The following is an 8,666-nucleotide window of genomic DNA, read 5'->3' as shown; positions in this document are numbered from 1 at the left end:
ACTCGCCGCAGTCAGCTAATGGCGCAGTTATTTAAAACCGCGAGATAATTAATGAGATAAACTTCAGTCAGTCCGCGTTAACGGAACTACTATGCCAACATTTCTAGCGACACCCTCACATAACTGTAACGTTACTGTTTAAATCCTGACACTCCACAGTGTGGACCAGTATCGTAACAAATAGCAAAACCGTAGTAATAAGCTAGGTCAATGATATTGAAATATCATATACAGGTGCTGATCATATAATTAGAATATCATTAAAAAGTTGATTTATTTCAGTAATTCCATTCAAAAAGTGAAACTTGGATATTATATTCATTCATTACACACAGACTGATTATATTCAAATTCAATATTTCAAATGTTTATTTCATTTCATTGTGATGATTAAAACTGACAACTAAGAAAATCCCAAATTCAGTACCTCCGAAAATTAGAATATTACTTAAGACCAATACAGAAAAAGGATTTTTAGAAATGTTGGCCAACTGAAAAGTATGAACATGAAAAGTATGAGCATGTACAGCACTCAATACTTAGTTGGGACTCCTTTTGCCTGAATTACTGCAGCAATGCGGTGTGGCATGGAGTCCATCAGTCTGTGGCACTGCTCAGGTGTTATGAGACCCCAGGTTTCTCTGATAGTGGCTTTCAGCTCTTCTACATTGTTGGTCTGGCGTATCGAATCTTCCTCTTCACAATACCCCATAGATTTTCTATAGTGTTAAGGTCAGGCCAGTTTGCTGGCCAATTAAGAACGAGGATACCACGGTCCTTAAACCAGGTACTGGTAGCTTTGGCACTGTGTGCAGGTGCCAAGTCCTGTTGGAAAATGAAATCTGCATCTCCATAAAGTTGGTCAGCAGCAGGAAGCATGAAGTGCTCTAAAACTTCCTGGTAGATGGCTGCGTTGACCTTGGACCTCAGAAAACACAGTGGACCAACACCAGCAGATGACATGGCACCCCAAACCATCACTGACTGTGGAAACTTTACACTGGACTTCAAGCAACGTGGATTCTGTGGCTCTCCTCTCTTCCTCCAGACTCTGAGATCTTGATTGCCAAAGGAAATGCAAAATTTACTTTCATCAGAGAACATAACTTTGGACCACTCAGCAGCAGTCCAGTCCTTTTTGTCTTTAGCCCAGGCGAGACGCTTCTGACGCTGTGTCTTGTTCAAGAGTGGCTTGACACAAGGAATGCGACAGCTGAAACCCATGTCTTGCATACGTCTGTGCGTGGTGGTTCTTGAAGCACTGACTCCAGCTGCAGTCCAATCTTTGTGAATCTCCCCCACATTTTTGAATGGGTTTTGTTTCACAATCCTCTCCATGGTGCGGTTATCCCTATTGCTTGTCCACTTTTTTCTACCACATCTTTTCCTTCCTTTCGCCTCTCTATTAATGTGCTTGGACACAGAGCTCTGTGAACAGCCAGCCTCTTTAGCAATGACCTTTTGTGTCTTGCCCTCCTTGTGCAAGGTGTCAATGGTCGTCTTTTGGACAGCTGTCAAGTCAGCAGTCTTCCCCATGATTGTGTAGCCTACAGAACTAGACTGAGAGACCATTTAAAGGCCTTTGCAGGTGTATTGAGTTAATTAGCTGATTAGAGTGTGGCACCAGGTGTCTTCAATATTGAACCTTTTCACAATATTCAAATTTTCTGAGATACTGATTTTGTTGTCAGTTATAATCATCAAAATTAAAAGGAATGAACACTTGAAATATATCAGTCTGTCTGGAATGAATGTATACGTTATACAAGTTTCACTTTTTGAATGGAATTACTGAAATAAATAAACTTTTTGATGATATTCTAATTATGTGACCAGCACCTGTAATAAACCTTAAATAAATTAATGTTAGGTCTATACTGGATTATTGTGTTGCAAAATGCCACTCAGATCATGATAAAAAGGCATGTTGTGTGGCAGAAAAACGGCTGTTTGGCTATTAGAGAGTATAATTCTATGTTATACAGGGTTTACACCCACACTGTGGCATGTGCATAGTGATGCAGATGCTTCTTTTGGTAATGCATACATCACAACATAGTAATAATTTATATTTATAACTAGGCTAAGTTTAGTTGTTGCTAGATATGATGTAGCCCATTATTCCTGGTGTACATACTTACCTATCTACTGTAGGCGAGGACATAACAAAGGGAATATTTATCTCAAGGAATAATCAGAGTTCTATAACACATACTAATATTTTGTGTTACTGGCAACCTTTGGGGCAAAATATTTTGAATGTGAAGATGATATGAACGCTGGAGAAGAAAAAATTCAGATACATGGGAAACAGTCAGTCAGGAGTTAATTAACTCTCCCTCAGAGCTGTTTTGAGGGTTTAGCACTCCTCACCCTGCTCTGACACTTCTTCTACTGTTCCTTGCTTTGTGCTAAAATGCTATTAATGACCTACTGTGCGCAAACATTTATTTTTATATTAGTAATTGATATATTACCTTATTGTAATTAGTAATTGATATGTTATCTTAATGTAATGACACTAATAATGCTGTTGTCGCTCCTGTGTGTGTGTGTGTGTATTTCAGTAGCTGCAACTGAAGATGGCGACCCCGGTAATCCGCGTCGTCAAGGCAGATCAACAGGCCATACTGATGTCGACCAAAGAGGCCCCTTGCCGTCGGGAGAAAAGAATGGTCTTCCCCAAACCTGCACAGGAGCTACTTAACCAGGCCACTGCCCCGGTCCACGCAGAGAGGCTCCTCCAAGCAGAGCGCCGTCACGTCAGCTGTGCCTGGGAAAGCTGGTGGTGCCATTTGGCCAGTATTTGAAAGCACCGTTTCACTGGCTTGTGGCAAACGATGTGGGCTACATGAAGTAGCAAGCATATTATATTTAATCCCTTACATTACATCATTTATTACATTGTATGCTATGCATTTTGAATACCATTTTGATGGCATGCTTAAAAGAAATGATCTCTTTGCACAAAACTTTGGCTGTTATCAGTGTTTATTATTCATCTTTGCAAAGTTTCTTTTCTGATTATCACAGTTGCGGTGATATAAATTATGGCAGTACTAAGTTGATGTATATGTTTCCAGTGTGTTTGACAAGCACATGTTAGAGATGAAAAACCCACGTAGAAAGGGAGAGATGGTGAACCAGTGGGTGAAAGACAGCCTCACAGAATATGCTGAGAGCTTCCCACAAATCTCCTGTCTCCTTCAGGCCAACGTCGACAGGTGTATCTACGGTCAGAGAGGGTTTGAGAATCACACTTTTCAGGAGATGTGGGAAATCTACAGCCAGTACCAAGCCCAGAAGGATAGGCCAGAGCAATTCAGTGATGAGCAGAGGGAGATAATACAGAAAGCATGCAGTTCTGTGAGGCGGTGGTTAAACACACCAGTCACCCACATCACAAGCGTGCAGATGACGAGGTTCAGGAAGTATATCACTGACAAAGAGTGAGTAAGTGTTTATTTATTTGTTTGTCATGAAACAGTAAGAGTAGCTTAGTAAATGAAAATTCTGATGAAATAACTTATATTTTAAACACTTGGGCTAAATGTGTCTGTTTGCTTTTGGTAATTAAAAACAAGAAAGAACATCTAGAAAGTCCCTTTTCATTTGTTGTCCAGCAGCCACAGGCAAGCCCCTCCAAGTGTGGTCCTTCGCCATTGGCAGATGATGACGATGACGACGACACTGAACTGTTAGCTGCATGCCAGGCTGTGGAAGGCAAGTGAGATACAGAGTTAACAGACAATAAGCCATTAAAGAAAACAAAAAAACCTTCATAATACAAAAAGCAAAGTCTGGGCGAAACTAGGGTTCCCGGCTCACAGACAAGACCAGGCAGCCAGAGGCTCCACTTCAGCCCAAGCACCCAGAGGTCGCAGTCCGGTCCAAGCAGCCTGTAAGTTTGCATTAAATAAGCCCTTAGCTTGACTGTTCCTCTTGTCCGTATCCACATCAATAAATCCACGGGTAGAAATTGTATCCTTTTGCCTAGATATAAGACAGCAACGGTACAAGAAGATTACAGAAACGAGAGTTAATTAATGAAAAAAAAAGCTTGCCTGACTGTTTTCAAGATTACCACCCAAACCTTCTTGCGAGAGTATCCCCGAGCAGTTAAAGTGCATGCAGTTAATAGGAAACGACAGTCATACAGCGTTCGTCTGTTTCCCAAATGTAATATAAATGAGATTTTTCTACACTGTAAATCATCCACACACATTTTAAATACGAGAAATTACTTCTACTTCAATGAACATGTAAATGACTTTATAGTTATTGCATGCTACTTAGTGTAATATTAATATTTCTGTTTATCAATAAACTGCATTTAGGCTCCTACACAGCCTGAGGCCTCTGTCAGGACCAAAAAGCGTGAGGCCCATGTCCGGGCAGAACAGCCAGAGGCCCCTGTCCAGCCCAAGCAGCATGTGTCCACTAGCCAGCCTAGCGAGCCCCCATCCACAACTATGTCTGCGTGGAAGCAACAGCCTGGAAGGATTCCACAAATCTCTTCCTCACATGATTCCAGGTACACAAGAGTAGTCTGTATACTTGTAACAAATTAAACCCGTGACCCTGCCATTATTCTAATGTGATGTTCAACTAAAAAAAACACACAGAAAGTGTTTATTGGACTCCCAGCACAGCTGGTTTACACGGTGAGTTTAATTTGCTCCCCTCAAGGAAGACTTTCTACCATCCTAGAGGTGACACTAACAGATATTTGAGGTATTTTCTTCCACCATAATTTGGTGGGGAAAAAAACTAATTGGGACTGTGACTTTGGATGTGGTACATTGCCCCCCGTCTTTCTTTCATTCTTGCTGCTTCTTCTGATGGTTCTGGTGGAAATGACAGTGATGTTGTTGTTAACTGTGTACGTCTGTTTATGTGTTTAAGGATGTACACCTATAGTCTATAAGTATGTCTTAGACTTACTTAGTATGTCTAAGGAAAGACAAACATGAGGAAGTGTCTCAGCAAGAAGTCAGGCCACCACAAGCCTCTAAAGCAGCTTCAGAGCTCCTTGCCAAGTCTGTGAAACTTAATATAATTTGGTCTTATGAGGATGGTGGTGGAGAGCATTGTCTTGCACGTAAATCCAGTCTTCCATGTGAGTCCTGGTGTGAAACAACAATTCAATTTAAAAAACGTATTCATTAGGAACTTCATTTGTGCACAGTATCAATGTGTGTACCATTCACATTGGCAGAAACACAGCACACTATAACACACACATGTATTTGTGTTCCTTTTAGTTTACTCCTTCTTTTGTAAAAACTGATAAGTGGTTCCTGGACCGTTCTGATTATTTTGCTGCTCATTGTAATGATTTTGTTTAGTGGATTGCGATGGATGTTAGATAGTGACCCCAAACAGGCTGATATTTTGAAGCTTATTACACATTCAATGAAACATTGTTATTTCCTGTAGTGGTGACAGCCCGGCTGTTGGTGAGTGTCCTGTTTCTCTTTTCCTCCCTCGCATTCTGGTTTCTCCTGTGCCTTCTCTCTCTCTCTCTCCCTCTGTGTGCTCTCCCTCTCTCCGCTCCGGAGCCCGGCTGGTTACCCACACCTGCTCCTCGTTAACCTCCATCCCCGGCTGCCGCACCTGCCAGCCCTTTACAGAAGCATATGCATTTGACATGTTCTCCACTCTTTTAGTCAGGTTTTCCTTTAATTCCATATATGTATGGATACCTTTGTTAATGCTGTTTGTCAGCCAATTTGCCCCTTTGGGGATGTTAAAGGTTTACTTTACTCTACTCAGGTCCCCACTGTGCAGCACGGCCATATCTGGTTTACCGAATACGTGGCATTGCGCGGTGGAACTCTGACAGGAGATCGGATGCCGTGTTTGGTGGTAAAGGACGGCACCACAGGACCTACTCAGCACTGCTGATTGACCGCCTCAACACCCGCTGTCGGCAGCTGTTTGGAGAGACTGTGGAAGTGAATTTCCAGGCCCCTGCTGATGTCCCTTTCTAATGAGTTGCTCGGGTTGGAGTACCTGTTTAGCCAGAGCGCAGGTGAATCTGCACCCTTCTCTCTTCAGGACATTGTCAATGATGGACCTGGTCCAGAGGAAGAGGTGGTTCAGCCTGGGCAGCCCGATCCAGATCCAGAGGCAGACGAGGCGTACTAAAGCACAGAGGCACGTGACGATGCGCTTCATGCCGTCCTGCCCCACATTACGCTCACCAGCAATGAAACCTCCGTGTTCTCCCTCCGGCCTAGCACTAGGAACAGGAATCGGCTGGACCACCAACGCAGCACAGGGAACAGGAGTCGGCTGGACGACTGACGGGGCTGGTGCTGGTTGGTCCACCGACGGGGATGGTGCAGGTGCCACTCTCTTGGCCGCTCGTCGTTGGGGCCTACGTCGCCCTCCAGCCGGCCTTACTGGAGGTGGATCCGACGCAGAGTTCGACAAGGTGCTAGCCTCCAGGCTAGTAGGCCCGGAACTGGAGCTGTGTTGGTCTGCTTGCAGCCCATTAGCAGACCGGTCTCCCTCCGACCAGTGGTTGGTTGGCTGGGGACACTCCATCTGTTCACTCTCTGGCTCCAAAGGTAAGTCCAAAAGAAAGGTAGCCAGAGAGCTGGAAGTCCATGAATCCCCAACCAACCTGGAAGTTTGAGCCGACTTGGAGGGGGATGGAGCAGGCAGATGACTAGCCGCTGCAGTGCTAGCAGGCCAGGAAACAGGCCGGGAACAAGTCCTCTTGGGGTTAGTAGGCTGGGAACAAGTCCTTTGGAGGTTAGTGGGCTGGGGAACAGACGGCCTGGAGCTAGCAGCACCGGGGACAGGCTGAGGACTAGCAGCGTTAGCCGAGCTGGAGACTGGTGGATCAGGCTGGCGGCTAGCAGCACTAGTGGGCCGGGGATCAGGCTGGCGGCTAGCAGCGCTAGCTTTCACACACTGGGGGGTTGCGGAACACAACTTGGAAACAGTCTCAAAAACAAATGTCTTTCTCCACCTGGAGGATGCCAAGAGCAGAGCCATCTCTGGGTCGGTCCTCCACATGACAGACAGCAGTTCAAAAAACTGGGATTCCTACTCCACTAGCTCCTCTTTAGGCACTCCTAATGCCTCCCAGGTGCTAGGCAGTCTTACGATGTCCGCTGGGTCCATCTTTGGTCGGGTCATTCTGTCACGGTTGGGTGGTGAAGGCAGGGTTGAGCAGGTTGGAGGACCCAAACGCAGGACACGAAGGCTAGCAGGTGCAGTTCAGAGATTTATTTAAGGGCAACAAAAAGCGAGCACACTTACAGACTGAGTGGCTGAAAGACTAAGTCCAAAACAAAGCTTGTCCAACAGAAAATCAAAATCCAAAACGAGCAGGGAAACAGGGAGACACGACGAGTGAGGCTGACAACAGGAGAACACACTACAACACTGGGTGACAATAAACAATGACCCGACCAAGACAAAACAGAAACACCAGGTATATATACACAGGGACTAACGAGCAGGGCGGGAGCAACACAGGTGAAAGACATGAGGCTAACGAGGCACAGGTAGGGAGAGAGAGAGAGAGAGAGCGCAGGGGAAAACAGAGACAGACATGCAGAGGGATCACTGGGGTAACAGACATGACAAGGGTTACCGAACACTAGACGAAAGACAAGACAGACCCCCAAAACCCAACAGACCAAAAACTTTAACTAAACACAAAAGTGCAAAACACCGCATGGCAGACAGGCAGAGTGTGACACTGCCCCTCATCACTGCCCATAATGCCTGCCCCCTCATCACTGCCCATAATGCCTGCCACCTCCACACGGCCCATAATGCCTGCCACCTCCACGCGGCCCATAATGCCTGCCACCTCCACGTGGCCCATGTTGCCTGCCCCCTCATAACTGCCCATAATGCCTGCCCCCTCATCACAGCCCATAATGCCTGCCTTTCAGGTTTCTTTGTATAAAATGGTAAATGTTCAGGAGCTGTTAGGGGTTCAGTGTGTTGCCCAAGGACCCTTCACATGAGGACATGAGGGGCTGGGACTCAATGTTAACCTGGATACTTTATATTAAGGTGATAAGTCGTGACTAATTGATGGACTGTATCAGCAGGAAACAGTTATCACAAGGTTGATGGTTTAACACAAACGTTAATGTATAAAATAGTTTCAGCCTCCATTTTTTGTTCATCTCCTGCTCATAAACATGTTTTTAGTTTCCAGAATCATTAATCAAATTTGAATCCTCCATGCATGCCAATGTTAGTCATAGAGTCCCATAAGGATCTGTGCTCGGACCAATCCTGTTCTCTTTATATCTGCTTCCTTTAGGCAATATTATCAGGAAACACTCCATAAACCTTTATCGTTATGCAGATGATACTCAGTTATATCTATCGATCAAGCCAGATGAAACTAATTAGTTAGCTACACACCAAATGTGCCTTCAGGATATTAAAACCTGCAATTTTCTAAGGTTAAACTCTAAACTAAAGTTATTGTTCTGGGACCCAAGCACCTCCGTGATGCATTATCTAAAGATATAGTTTGCCTTGATGGCATCGCCCTGGCCTCCAGCACCTCTGTGAGCAATCTCAGTGTTATTTTTGATCAGGACATGTCGTTTAAGTCTCACATTAAGCAAATTTCAAGGACCGCCTTTTTTCACCTATGTAATATTGCAAAAATCAGGAACATC

The sequence above is a fragment of the Micropterus salmoides genome, unplaced genomic scaffold, assembly GCF_014851395.1.
Source record: "Micropterus salmoides isolate LMB-PRFRI ecotype aquatic unplaced genomic scaffold, ASM1485139v1 Ms_hic_scaffold_14, whole genome shotgun sequence".
Lineage (NCBI taxonomy): Eukaryota > Metazoa > Chordata > Actinopteri > Centrarchiformes > Centrarchidae > Micropterus > Micropterus salmoides.
This window is presented reverse-complemented; position numbering follows the sequence as displayed.